The sequence below is a fragment of the Monodon monoceros genome, unplaced genomic scaffold, assembly GCF_005190385.1.
Source record: "Monodon monoceros isolate NGI ecotype Baffin Bay Population unplaced genomic scaffold, NGI_Narwhal_1 Super_Scaffold_16, whole genome shotgun sequence".
In the NCBI taxonomy this organism is placed as follows: Eukaryota; Metazoa; Chordata; class Mammalia; order Artiodactyla; family Monodontidae; genus Monodon; species Monodon monoceros.
In genome coordinates this window covers 31,906,564-31,922,266 of record NW_021703772.1, presented here as the reverse complement: position 1 = coordinate 31,922,266, position 15,703 = coordinate 31,906,564, and positions in this window count along the sequence as shown.

Here is a 15,703-nt window from a genome sequence, read left to right as displayed (position 1 = left end):
AGCAAGAAAAAGTTTGAAGTGGTTCTTTTTAGTGGTAATTAAACAACCTCTGCATCTTCAGAACAAAACCCACCAAGAAAGCTTGAGCCACAAAACCTCACCACCATCACCACAGGCCTGGTTCAGGAGCCCTAAAAGACAGCTTGAGGCATCTACCAGCTAACCACGGGGTCACTGTGCAATTCACACAGGCACCCTTGGTCCTTCCATTGGCTGTTTGATTGAAACAGGAGGCCGACCTGAGCAGTGTGGAAAAGAGGCGAGAGTCACAAGCTGTTTCTCTGTGCTTAACACCAGCTGCAGCTAATCCTTATTGAGCAAACAAAAGATATTAGATGGAAATACGTTTATTGTGTTAATTTAATTACCACATCAAACTAAGGAGGCAGGTATTGTCATTATTATTTTCATTTTACAGATGAGAAAACTGAACTCAGAAGTTCAGGCACTTGCCCAGTGAGCCTGCAGCTACTAAGGTGGGGAGCTTGGGTTCAAACCCAGAAGGCCTGGCTCCAGAAGCCCAGCTCTTAATCCCTGCACCAAGCCCTGGGCCTTCTGGGTGAAGCTGTGTTGCTCCAACAGAGTTTGGAGCCAACAACAGTCTGTGAAGGAAATCCAGTTTTTCTGTTCTGAAATCAAGTTGTATTCCACTGGAAAAATTCCTGGGCACTGGCGTGTAATAAACATCACGTTTGAGAATGCAGCAGAAGTTCTAATTTTATATATTTGGATGAAAAAACTCACTCGTATAAACTATTGTGAAGAACAGTGAGCCTCACTAAATTAAATAAAAATGAACAGCTCTGAAACTCGAAACTAAGATGAGACGTTATAGAACAAATGACTCCATTACTGGGGTTTCTGTCACACATGACATTCAATTTTTGAGGCTGAGATCTCTAAAACTTCAGCAATTTGGTTTTGATTTTCTTTGAGTTTGTTTTTTAATCAGTTCCAAACCTACCTGATGCTTTTACATTCATTTCTAAGGCAATGGGTTCCCAAGCACAAATTTCAAAAGAGAATTTTATTACTTCTTAATAATTGCAATAGAAGTAGGGGGCATCCTGGAAGCATTTAGTCCTATAGAGAGAAAAAAATAAATGGGATTGCCTGGGGCGCTCTCTTTGCTTTGCCCTCCATTGCTGTTTAGACTTCGCCTTGTTCATATATAGTAGGTGGCCAGCAACAAACTAAATAGGCCACTAGTCCCTAGCAAGCAAATCCTGCAAAGTAATGGAGTTGGGTTAGGTGAGGGTATGGCCTCAAGGAGACTCGGCAGTCTCAGAAGAGGCTTTATAAATACCCTTCGTTGGAGTAGCAACACCTAGCGATTGGGTAGGTGCTGACCTCTGCAATCCAGGGATTTTACCTAACCTTATTTTATTTCTTACTCTTCGTATCATTTGAATTCCGACACCTCTTTATCCAGTATATTTTTGCCTAATATCATTGTGTGAGAAGAGATAACACATTAAGTACTAAAATGCCAAGTCCTCACATAGAAATGGAGATTTATCCCAATATTTGATAGGTTGGGCAGTAGTGCAGCCACAGGCTAATTCCCCAAAATGTCTGGCAAATAAATGCACTGACAATTCTGTTGCCCCAAATGATGGCTCTGGTAGCATATATCTATGGACAGATAGGTAACACAATGACTAAGTCACCTTATGGTCTATATATGTAAGTTGCAGTTTCATGATACTAAAACAATGGTTTGATCTGGTTTTCTTGGTGTAGTGGAGGAGATGTTTTTTCCCCCTGCAAGTCTTTACTTTAGGAGCCTTGGGGGTGCGTGTATTAGTTTGCTAAGGCTGCCTTAACAAAGGGCCATAGATTGGATGGCTTAAACAACAGAAATTTCTCATAATTCTGGAGGTTAGAAATCCAAGATCAAGGTATTGGGAGGGTTGGTTCCATCTGAGGGCCATGAGGTAAGGATCTATTCCAGGTTTCTCTCCTTGGCTGATAGATGGCTGTTTTTTTCCCTATATCTTCACAGCCTATTTCCTTTGTGCATGTCACTGTCCTAATCTCCTCTCCTTATAAGAACACTGGTCATACTGGATTAAGACCCACCCATCTGACCTCTGTTTACCTTAATTACCTCTCTAAAGGTCCTATCTCCAAATACAGTCATGTTCAGGGGTGTTGGGGGTAGTAATTCAACACATGATTTATAAGGGAGACACAATCCAACCCCTAACTCTGGATAACCTCATTTATTCCAGGCTGTTAAAGAAGAGATCCTTTGCTTTAGAGCTAGCCTTCAAAATTACAAGTTGAAAAAGCCTATCTTTGGTATACACAGTCTTTTTTTTTTTTTTCCTGGATCCTTTCTCCACTGTGTTGTCAGCACCTTCGTTATCCTAATTCTCTGCCTCACCCTTCTGTCTCCCTCCACCATCAATGCTATGCTCTCTCTCCAGAAAGAATCTGATACAGAGAAGCAATTTTAACTCAGGGCAATTTGCACATTATGTCCTCTCCAGAATAATGTAGTGAAAGGCTTTGTGTCCACTTAAAGGAAATTCACCTATCAATGAGTACATCAATAGGTGGTATGGGGGGGGAGGTGAGATTTTCCTTGTCTCACCCCTGAAGTAACAATAGGTAGCTAGACACCTACTAAATTCACCTATTTATAAAATTGTTTCTCGGATCAGTGGGGGCATCAACGCCCCCCCCCCGCCCCAACTCCCCCAGCATACACACAAAGGAAATAGGCAATAAACTCAAGCAAGAGTAATTGAGGAAAGTTTAATAAAGAGACTATTTGCAAAGGTGTAAGCAGGGTTAAAGAGAACCTTAAGAGATGGAGAAACATCCCAGGGCAAGCAACAGCAGGAAGCCGTTACCACCTCTAGATCTGAAGGTCAAGGGGAAAGAGTGCTTACCAGAACCCAGCAGAGCCAGGGATAGCGGTAGCTGTGAGAGGGCTCCCAGGTAGAAGCTATGGTTTTGAAGGGAAGCAGTCTAGGGAATAAGTACTCAGCTTCACTTTCCTCCCTACAATCTCCCCCAGCTGGAAGCACATGGAAGGCAGAGGTTGAGGAAGTTGATGTGGTCTGTAGGGTCAGTCTCCCAAAGTACAGAGCAGGGTGGAAAAGGTTCTTCTCACGCCAGGTGTTTCATTTCTTGTTGCACATGAGGTAGCTATTTAAGGCCTTGGAACAGTCAAACAATGAGTGCTAATTCCAGGCCCCCATTTTTCTCCTTCTCTATTTTGAATGTTGAAATGACTAAGAAAAAGCTTCTCTTAATCACTGTCAATTATTTAGTCTAAACGTTTTTTTTTTTTAATAAATTTATTTATTTTTGGCTGCGTTGGGTCTTCGTTGCTGCACACGGGCTTTCTCTAGTTGCGGCGAGCAGGGGCTACTCTTTGTTGCGGTGCGCGGGCTTCTCACTGCGGTGGCTTCTCTTGTTGCGGAGCACAGGCTCTAGGCACGCGGGCTTCAGTAGTTGTGGCTCACGGGCTTAGTTGCTCCGCGGCACGTGGGATCTTCCAGGACCAGGGCTCGAAACCGTGTCCCCTTCATTGGCAGGCAGATTTTTAACCACTGCACCACCAGGGAAGTTCCTAAAAGTTTTATTATTCATCCTACCACAGTGAGTTTTCACACTGTGCCTTGGACATTTATTTTACCCCCAGCATCAAGATGAAGGAAGCATTTTCCCGTTTGTGCCTGTGCAGACTTTCAGCTGTTTTTGTCTGACCAACATTCCTTTTCCTCTTTTCTAGTAACAGTACCTTGATTTGCCTTTAGGGGCCACTTTCCTCCAACTTTCAGTTCAGGTCATTGGGGTGGGACTGACCTTGCCCCTGGGCTCCAGGGATAGGCACATGACCAAGCCAATCAGAGCTCTGCATCTCCTTTGCCAAAGGGACTATTTCAAAAACATGCACGTGCCCCGTATCAGCCTAGTGCATCAGACGTAGGGCTTCTGCTAATGCTGCAAACCCTTTATAAGCTGTCACATTTGCAAGGCTGGGAGAATGTAACACCAATGTTCCTTAGAATAACCTGCTTCAGAATGAAGCCAACACAGAAAACAGCAGGAAGGGGTTACAAATAAAGATAGATTCTTGGATCTAGCTGTACCTAAAGTTCTGTTGGACTTACTTTAGTTTCATTATGGCTTATAATTCTTATATAAGCCACAATTCTTTTTCTTTTCTTAAGACAATTTGGGTTTCTGTCATTTATAATGGAAATTCCTGGCTAATATATTGCTTTATGTTGGGTTCTACACATCTTGTTTATCATCAAATGGCATGGGTTCACTTCTGTTCTCCAGTGTTGCACGGGAGGGACAGGTAGGTTAGCATTGTTAAAAATACATTTGTCAGCAGAAAAATAAAATACTTTACAGGCTGTCAGCTGACACTTTTTTTCTTGAGAATAGAAGCCACCTAACAATGATAAAGAATATCTCTTGTTTGATGAAATAATGCAAAATTCAGACATGAGCCATCCAGAGGAATACAGAACAATAATTTTTAGTTTTCGTTTATAGCGACAAGGCTATTAGAGCAATGAAAGATACAACACACTTAGAAACTATTCTGGTTCCTTATAAATTTTTAAGCTACATTAACTGTATTCCAAGGCCTCTTTCCCTTGGTCTGGGAAGGATATGCAGAATCGTTCTTATTATTCTTATTACTATTATTCTCTTTTAGGCCATAAATATGTTTCCAAGGCTATTGCCAGAGAAATTTTCCAAAGCTGGAATAGGTATGTATTCTGCCACATTTCTGTTCAGGCTTTTTCCATCTAACACTAAATAATTGAAAGAATAAAATTCATTCAATCATTTGGATGATTTTAAATGGCTATGAAGACCTAATTTAATTTATAATGTGGATGCATATCTGTATATGGATTTGGGGTTCATTGGAGCTTCACTGAGGGCTGTGACCTGTTGCAAAATGTCTGATAAAATGGAAGGAGAGGCCTCCTGAGAAGGTGCTGGTTGATCATGGGACTGTGTAACGCACTTTAGGACCTCTGATACTATTATCAAATGGCCCTTCAGAAGGTTGTATCAATGTTCACTCCCACCGGTGGTGAAAAAAATGCCCATTTTCTTACCAAAACTGAACATTAGATTTTACTTAATATCTTTAAGATATCATTTAATATCTTTTAAATACTATTTTTAAATATCTTGGCAAACTTGGTAGGACAAAAAAGTATGTCATGGTTTCAGGTATCTCATTTCTCTTTGCTTACTAGTGAGCGTGAACTTGTTTTTCTTAATGTGGATTGTGGGCTTTTGCCTTTCTTCTTCTGTGAATTGCCCACTTAGGCCTCTTATCTGCCTTTTAAAGTTAGAGTGTTCATCTAATTAGGGATGACTTGTAAGAAGTTTTATATATTGATCACACTGGCCTTTTTGCTGTCATTTAAATTGCAAATAGTTTTCCTGCCTTCACTGTTTGACTTTTAGATTTATGATGCATGAAAATTTGTGAGTTCTTATGAATTAAATTTATTAAGATTTTTTTCCTTTATGTTTTATTTTTCCTTTCTTTTTAGGTTTAGTATTGATTTTTTAAAACTTTATTTAATTTATTTTATTTTGGGCCATGTTGGGTCTTCATTGCTGTGTGCGGGCTTTCTCTAGTTGCGGCGAGCGGGGGCTACTCTTTGTTGCGGTGCGTGTGCTTCTCATTGCGGTGGCTTCTCTTGTTGCGGAGCACAGGCTCTAGGTGCGCAGGCTTCAGTACTTGCGGCACGTGGGCTCAGTAGTTGCAGCTCATGGGCTCTAGAGTGCAGGCTCAGTAGTTGTGGCTCATGGGCTTAGTTGCTCCGCAGCACGTGGGATCTTCCAGGACCAGGACACGAAGCCGTGTCCCCTATATTGGCAGGCGGATTCTTAACCACTGCACCACCAGGGAAACCCTGTTTTTAGGTTTAAAATACTTTCTTCACCCTGAGATCAGGCAAATAGTCATCTATATATTTTTTCAAAAATGTCATTATTTTTTCTAACACCTGATTATTGATGTTAAAGAATAACAATACAGATGAGGAGAATACCTGAGAAAAAACTGTGCAGGAATTTATCTTTCCAAGCAGTTAGGGTATACTTTTCTAATCTAAATTTTCTTCAAATTCTTTTATGATTTCGTTTTTTTACATTTAATTTTGAATCAGGAATTTTATTTGCCTTATTCTATGACTTAGGGCTCTTAACTGAATTTTTGGCTAGTTATTCCTACCTCTGTACTGAAAAATACATATTTCACTCACTGACTTGAAATTCTATGTATTTACCATTTTACTAAATTCCTAAGTTATGTGGATTTGCTTTTGGATTTTGTATTGAGTTTGGCTAATTCTTACACCCATTCTTAGGGCTCAACCCCCTTGTCACTCCACATTTCAGTCAATTGTGAATTAATTTTGTTTTTCTCAACTAAATTATTCCCCCCAAATGCTGGGATCCTTTTGTAAAGTGTTCCACTTGGAAAATCCACTTGACGTTTTGGTTGGAAAAACATTACATTTATAAATTAATTTGAGAGAATTCATATTTTTATTACATTGAGTCTTCCCATTCAGAAGGATTATGTGCCTTTCCATTAATTTGGATGTTTTGTTATGTCCTTTAGTAAGTTTCATAGCTTTCTGGATATAGACTGTGTGTACTTATTTTTATTTTTTCCTTAAAGTTTTCTAACCATTCATTTTTTTCCCCCTGACTTACAGAAAGCTATATGTTTTCTTATGTTTATTTTGTTCTTGGCTGCCTTACTAAACTTTCTTATTAATCATAATACCTTTTCAGTTTATTCTCCTGGATTTTCTTGGTAATCAATTACATCAGAACAAATATCTGGTGATTGTTTCTCCTCTTTTTAAAAGGAGATTCTTTATCCTCTTTATTTCCTTTAAATGTCTTTCTAAATATTGAAAAACAGCAGGCATAATGTCTTCCTCCAAACTTTAGGGGATTCCTTCAGCTTTTTGTAATTAAGATGATAATGTCTAGTAACATGGGGTAGAAACTTTTCATTAGGTTAAGAAGTATCCTTCTAGTTTTAATATATTTACAGATTTTTCTTTTTAAAAATCATGAATTCATTGAAGTTCTGTTCAGCATCTATTGGGATGATTGTATATTTTTCCCCTTTAAGTTATTGAGATTTAGATTTCTTAATATTAAGCAATTCTTGCATTTAGGGAGTAAATCCCATTTGGTGGGTTATTCCCTTAATAAACCACTGGGTTAGATATTTTAGTATTTAGCTTAGAATATTTGTGTCTATATTCATAAGTGAGATTGGTCTGTGGACCTTTTTTGAGTCAACTTTGTTAGATTTTGTTACTAGCATTATCTCAGCTTTACAAAATAAACTGAAACGCTATCAGTCTTTACCTCTAGAGGTCCAGAGCGTGAGTGTTATTTACTTTTTGAAAGTCACTGAAGAACTCGCTTGTAGAATAGTCTGGGTTCAGCCCTTTTGTACGGGCTAGTCTCTTGTTCCATTTTCATTTTCTTCCAAGGTTATAAGCATGTTCAATTTTCTATTTGTTTCAATTTTCTGTATCCCAGAAAACTGGCCATTTCAACCATGTTTTTAAAAGGTACCCATATTGGATGTTGTATTTTCTTCAAAATTAAAATCTCATCAGTATCTATCTTTTCTTCTAACATTTTGTCATGCTAAGGTAGTCTTGCTCAAGATAATGTTTTTTTTAAAAAACAAAAACAGAGGGGCTTCCCTGGTGGTGCAGTGGTTAAGAATCCGCCTGCCAATGCAGGGGACACCGGTTCGAGCCCTGGTCCGGGAAGATCCCACATGCCGTGGAGCAACTAAGCCCGTGTGCCACAACTACTGAGCCCACGTGCCACAACTACTGGAGGCTGCGTGCCTAGAGCCTGTGCTCCACAACAAGAGAAGCCACTGCAATGAGAATCCCGTTCACTGCAACGAAGAGTAGCTCCCTGCCCGCCGCGTGCAGCAATGAAGACCCAACGCAGCCAAAAATAAATAAATGAATAAATAAATTTATTTAAAAAAAACGAAAAACAGAACTTTTATTAATTATTTATAATTTGTTTTTGTCTATTCAGTATGTTTTCTGCTTTTAAATATATATTAAATTTTTATATACACAGGTGCCTAGTTCTGGATATATACTCCTTTCCATTGAATTGTCCACTTTTGTGCCAGTATAAAAGGATCTAATTATTATAACTTTACAATATGTTTTAATATATGGCAGGTCTAGTATAAAATATTTATTCTTTTGGATGAACTTTAGTATCACTCTGACCACTTCCTCATGGTCCTCACCCCTGTTCCCTGGGGATGGTTATTCAATATGCCATTTGAGGAAACTGCTCATCCTCTGAGCTGGGGGTTCCGCTGGGCCCACAGTGTCTTGATAATAAACCTAGTATAACTTTCATGATGCAATTCTAAGAATTTAAGTTGGGAGTTTTGATAATAAAATGCAAAATTAATTTTCATGGCTTTACAACCGTACCAGAGAAAACTTTGCTTATATTTTTATGTCAAATGACTTATGAAGAGCTAACATCAGATAGGTCTGGACACTTCAGCGAATCTATAATCTAGAGAATAATCAATGGTTTTTTGTGAGGGGAGGCTGGGTCCAAGATTATTTACAACTGCATTCTTTTTTTTTTTTTTTTTTTTGTGGTACGCAGGCCTCTCACTGCTGTGGCCTCTCCCGCTGCAGAGCACAGGCTCCGGACACGCAGGCAGAGCGGCCATGGCCCACGGGCCCAGCTGTTCCGCAGCATGTGGGATCTTCCCAGACCGGGGCATGAACCCGTGTCCCCTGCAACTGCAGGCGGACTCTCAACCACTGCGCCACCAGGGAAGCCCCTACAACTGCATTCTTTACGCATAGGAAAACTTAAACTCTGAGAGACTGAAATACAACCAAGACTCCAGTATAACCTTCTATAGGCCCAGTACTTTTGTTTCTCTCGTTCTTTCTAGACACTTATAAGAGCACTAATCTAGAAGTGAGCATATATGAGTCGGGTTTTGACTCTGGCTTAGCAAATGTGGGCAAAACATTTAACTTCTGAGACTCAGGTCTCCATTCCTACAACATGGGAATGATAGTAACTGTTCTGGGCAAGTCATTGGTTTTTAACATAAAATGTATGTGTAGGTATCATGTAAACTGTCCCATGCCATACAAATGTGAATTAATATATTTTCTGTCTCTTGTCTCTTTTACCTTCTTTAATCATCAAGACATTCTGCCCTATCTTCTCCGTTAAACTTTTCAGCCAACTCTGATTTTTCTTGACCTATCATGAGTCCCAAACAGCTAATCATTTGCCTATATTAGTTATCGTTGCTCATTTACTTTTTGGTGACTCCACTAGCCTTTTGGCAAGATCCTTGCCCCTCTTCTCAAGTAGTTCAGCTCTTAAGAATGGGAAAAACTCACCGCATGTTAATTTCTTATAGCCACCGAGGTCTACTCAAGACATGAAATAGTGATTAAGAAATAAAGATGAACATTGATAAAGATATGAGATTAGTTTTATATCTGTTAAACTTTCATTTGACTTTTAAAATAAAATGGTTTATGAAAGCTTTGAATTACTAGGCTGTAGGATGCTCCCGAGATCAGAAGTAGTAACATAGAAGTCTGGGCACTAGATACTGTATTAAATCAAAATCCCAATGGAATTTGAGGGTTGGGGAGGTTAGACAGGGAGAACTTATAAAAATTTGACAGTGACTATAAGGTTCATTTGGAAAAACAATTAGGTGACAATGGATATTTTTAAAAAAGAAAAACAAATCAGAGGCCTTGCCTGGCCAAAATTTAAAGTTCATTATTAAGCTTTGTAATCACTTTCGTCCTTTGTGCCTTAGGTATTCGGGTTCCTCATGCATAAGGTAATTTCATAAAAGTTTTAGGAAAGAAAAAAACAATTACACGCACACACACACAGACTGTGCTTGTTTATTACTGTTATGAGAATGATACATGGCCATAGGAGAAATTTGCAAAAGTGCAGAAAAACACTAAGGAAAACTAATCGTTTGTAATGCAAGCAAATTAATATTTTGCTGCCTATCCTTTCAACTTTTAATGTATAGTTTCTCTCTATATATATATTTTAATAAATTTGTTTATGTATTTATTTATTTTTGGCTGCACTGGGCCTTCGTTGCTGTGCACGGGATTTTTCTAGTTGCGGCGAGTTGGGGTTACTCTTCTCTGCGGTGCACAGGCTTCTCATTGCAGTGGCTTCTCTCGTCGCTGAGCACCGGCTCTAGGCACGCGGGCTTCAGTAGTTGTGGTGCCTGGGCTCAGTAGTTGTGGCTGGTGGGCTCTAGAGCACAGGCTCAGTAGTTGTGGCGCACGGGTTTAGTTGCTCTGTGGCATGTGGGATCTTCCCCGACCAGGGCACGAACCCGTGTCCCCGGCACTGGCAGGCAGATTCTTAACCACTGCACCACCAGGCAAGCCCCTATACATTTTTTCTTTATAAATTTTTATATAAAAATTTAAACATTAACCTTATACCTATGTAATACATGTGACTTGCTTTTTTCACTTACTCTATCATGAACATTTTCTCATGATTCCATGGACTCTACTGGATGTTGGGTTTGTTTTTTCTTTTCTTTATTTTGGCTTAAAAGATGAACATTTACTTTTGTTCTTAAAAAAAAAAAGCAAATTTTCAGTTTATGCCAGTAGGTGTCATCCATTCACACAAAGCACAACGCAGGAAACCTAATGTAATTTGACTTAACCTCTGTAATTTCTATCAAGTTCCAGTGTTGTGTTCTAGCTTACCTGAGTCCCTTGGGTGAAGAGCATTTAGGTTCTTAATAGAAATTGGAGAAGATGCTACCTTTGCCCTTAAGGTGCTTGCAAAGAAAGAAAGGAGAAAAAAAAAAAATAAAAGAACAGTTTTGAAATAAAATGAATTTCACAAGCTTATACTTATCATTTTATATCCTAAAAATACATCAATTACTTGGAAGAGGTTGTTAAAATCTTACTCTGAGTTAGCCATCCAGATAAGGTCAATTATGCTATTGTCCTTTTTTTTCTGAAAGAGGGTCACCAATCCAGATTTTGTGTATAAAAATTCAAGATGAGTCAAAATATAATGATATATTTTAAAAATATCAAAAAACTGTGAAAAAGTTATGAAATTTAAAAATTATAATGACTATACTTTTCGGTATCATGTAACAGTTCTTAAGAAATTTTATACCCATTACCTTTTGGTCCTCGCAAGAATCCTCCAAGGTTCTAAATGAGTAAACTTTTGTTCAGAGAGGTTAGGCATCTTGCTCAGGGCCACATGGCTGGTAAATGATGAATCCAGGTCTTGAACAAGGATCTTCTGACTTTGTATGCATACGTATATAGTGCCAAATGAGTGTTATCCTTTAAAGCAGAGGTTAGGCCAAACTGGATCTTCAGATATGTTCTTTTTGCCTCCCAGAGTACTCGCTCAGACTGTATTTTAAATTTTTTGAATAAGTTGTAAAATTTAAAAATTGGGACCTTTCCCACAAAGACTAGACTTTCATATATATTTGGAAAAAAGCAGAAGATATGGCTACACTGGAGTTGTATTCCCTTGTAGCAATGTACAGCTGGATCTGAATGGCTGCTTCTCCTGTGTGCTCTCCAACTTGCCCCACTTTCCACCACTCCCTATTGCCTTATACCAGGTCCACTTCATTCGTTTCTTTCATCTGCCTGGCCCCCTGTTTGCATATGAGTTTGCAAGTCTTTTGTGTTTCAGTCTTCCGGGAAAGGTTATGTACTCCTTTCAACAATTGTATTATAGTTCAAAATCTTTTTTGGAAGCTTTCAGAATCAGGTTAAGGGTCACACACGAACACACTGTAAGAACACACTGTGAGAATGCCATGTGAGGACAGGGATAGAGACGGGAGGGATGCAGCTGCTAGCCAAGAAACACCAAGGATTGCAGGCAACCACCAGAAGCTAGGAAGAGGCAAAGACGTGTTCTATGCAGAGTCTCAGAGGGAACGTGGCCTTGTTGACACCGTGATTTTGGACTTCTAGCCTCTGGAACTGTGAGCCAATAAATTTCTATTGTGTCAAGCCACTCAAAAAAAAGAAAAAAGTCACACAAGAAAAATGGTGCTTATATGTTAGCCCATTTAATTTCTTAATTAACAGCGGCATTATCTGCTTGATGACTTAGGAGGAGTATATAGAGTGAAGAAAGCAGAGGATGAAGCTCAAATTCTGGGGAATGTCAACATCAACATTTAGGAGGAGAGAGGAATTAGAAGAACTGGCTAAGAAGAAAAGGGGTCTGAGAGATGGAGGTTAAAAAGGAGAGAGCAATGATCTGGCCAATCACTCTGATGCAGACCACAGAGGGGCTTTGATGAAATGTTTGAAATTAGGAGGATAAAGGTTCCCTTCTGAGAGTTAGACCTTATTCAACACAGAATAGATCACAGTAGAGGCAGCAAAATAACCTAAAGGAGCAGAATGGCTCTTAGTTCTGATAATTCCATCAGGACTGGGTGGTACTGTTTTCAAGATAGAGTAAGTGTAACGTCAACACCAAGTAAGCATAGCATCAAAGGATTCAGAGAAATCAAGGAAGGGAAGGGTGGAGAGTGTCGGTTGGAGTTGGCAATGTGGAGGTCATGGTGGGCTTAGGGAAGGCAGTTCCAGTGAAATGATAGAAACAGAAACCAACATACAGTGGGTTGAGGAACATCTAGGAAGCAGTGAAGGGTAGAGACTGAGGGTGGTCTTCTCTTTACTAAGAAAGGAGAGGGAAGTTGATGGCAGGGTTGCAGGGTCTGAAGAAATGTGTTTGTATGTGTTAATGATCGAAGAGCTTCTAGCATGTTTATAAATGGAAGGGAAAGAGATATTGAAAGGCACGAGTAAAAGGTGGGACTGAGGGAACCAGAACCCTGGAGATTCTGGAGGGAATGGGATCCAGAGAGGTGCTTTGTGATGTTTGGAGCAATGGCACCATCATTAGAATGGAGGCCTTGTTGCCAAAGTGACCAAGTTGAGGTATTTTTGTTAAAAATATCAGTTATATCACTTTATAGTCACATCTTACACTATGATTTTTTTCACCATTAATGGAAACGTGCAATTAGTTTTCTGGGCTTTAAGGATGGATTAATAACTTTTAAATGAGAAAATATTATCTGGCTGTTAAAATGGAATGTTCTTTTGTTTGATGATTAGGGATGGACAAATGATCAGATAAGAGATAAATCAGTATCATTAGTGATTATATTATTGAATTAATTTCAATGTGAAATACAAACAAATTTGACTATTTTATGCCCTCAGATTAACCATTCAAAGAGCAAAGTGTTAATTGGTGATGGTTCCTGAGGTAACATGGTTCCTTCAAAAGTCAAGGATTCTTCCAACACTCACTCATTCAACCAATACTTACGGAGCATCTACTCTGCTCCAGGCACTGTGTGGGGCGGTGAAGACATGGCTACAGACAGGCATCTTCAGTCTTTTTCCTAATGCTACTCACAGCCCAGTAAGGAAGCAAACAGGCCATTGCAGTAGCATGATGAACTTTAGGATGGGGGATACAGAGGGACTTTATGGGGTTGAGGAAAAGGCACCCGATGGACGCTAGCTATGGAGTAAATGGATCAGGAAAGGCCTCTTCGATGAATTGGTGGGCATGTAAGCAAAGACCTGAAGACTGGTAAGATTTCTGCAGAAGAAGGGCGGCTTGGGTGGTGAGGAGGGGAAGTGAGGACAAGAGGAGGGCTCCTGGTGGTTGCAGGAGAAGGAACACATGAGGCAGGAGACGGGGCTCACGGGAACCCTCTTGTAAAGGGTCTTGTAAAGAGTCTGGGTGCCTTATCTATCTGGCAGGAGGCCGGGGGAGGGTGTGAAGCAGGGGGGCAGATGTATTAGATTTACATTTTACAAAGATGACTTACTCTGGTTATAGTGTGGAGACAGATTGAAACTGGGCAAGAGTGGGACAGAAAGAGCAGGGGCAAGATGCTGGAGACAAGAGGCGAAGAAAAACGACCTGGCAGAGAGTGAGGAAGTAGAATTATAGGGCTCCTTGGTGAACTAGTGGAGCCAGGAGGGCTGACACACAGGTTCCTGGCTGACTGGATGATGGTGTCACCCAACAACTGGGGACATAGGAGGAGAAATAATTTTTATTAGGAAGAACCCTTCTCTTCCAATGCCTTTCTATTTCAGATGGGCAAGCCAAGTTCAGTTGAAGCAGAGATACTTTGGGGGTCCTTTTAGCCCTGTTGTTTGGACTCAGTGGCCTTGGTGTGTGGGCTCTCCTACACCTGTGATTATTGGTCTCAACAAGTTTCAAGCGAAGCAGAAGAAAGATATTCACCTGTGGAACTTCAAACAAGCAAGCACTTAGCCTCCCCAACTCCGGTGCCCGCAAAGCAAGTAATAATAAACACAGCATCTTTAATGTAGCAGACTTTCCATTCCCACCCTCACCCTAGGCATCTGCACACACAAATCAAAACCCTCTTAAGTCACGGAATGAAAAAGTGAAAAAAATAAAAGCAAACAAAAAGGGCTTCCTGTGGGGTGAATGGAAATTTCTGCCCAGTTTGTTTTCCAGGCACATGAAGAGTAGTTCTGAATAATCAAAACCACAAGTAATTGTATTCTGAACCGAGATTTTTGAGACAAGGAGGAAAGGGAAGGATCCCTTAGAAGGGTCTTTGACATAAGGCTCCGTCTACAAGGCTCCATCTACATAGGCACAGGCCCTGCTCTACTTCAACATCAGTTTCAAACAGATCCCTGTCAAACAAAAACACGCATATCCAATTGAACTAAAGCGAACTCAACCATAATTTGTGTAACTTTTCTCCCCCAAGATAGAATCATTGCACCTAAATTTTATTAGGAAATCTCTTTTGCATTCAGATATTTGGGAGCTTCATCTAGGAACTAAGTGCCCTTCTTCCACCAAAATCTGAGGCCAAAAAATCATGTCACCAGTAATTTCTGGCCAGATAAATGAAGGCTCGCCTGTGAGTATAAGAGCATGGAATTCACTGAGTTCCATTGTCTGTGTTTGACCTGGCTCCATCACTTAGCAGCTGTGTGATCCTGAGCTACTATTTAATCTCTCTAAATCTCAGTTTCCTCATCTGGGAAATGGGAATAATGACGAGATTTACTTCAGAGAGTAGCTGTGAGAACTGAATGAGACAATTCATGTGAAGCGCGGTACCTGGCACACAGTACATACTCAATAAATGTTCATTAGTAGATTCCCTCCCGCATTTTCCTCTGCATAACTGCAGCCAAGCTCTAGAATTTGTAGCAGCTTTTATCAAATGAAGTAAAATCTCTTTATTCTCAGGTCCAGAGCTAGGCCACAACTAGGTTAGAAAAAGTCAGTTATTCTCTACTGCCTGTCTTTGCTGGGAAAGGACTCCAGTATAATGTCAGTGGGACTCTTGATGCTGTCAGGGCAGAGTAGAAGGGAAAGGAAGGAAATACGGGTAGCAGGTTCCCAGGGGACCTCATGACCCAGTCTGTACTGCTCAGGTTCTACACTTCAAATGGTTTCTTTCACATCCACTATGGAGGCCCAGGAGCCCTAAAAAAGTTACCTGGGAAGCCTCAGAAGCTTGGAAATCACTGCAGGATCAGTCTCCTACCTTACCTTTGGAAGCCCT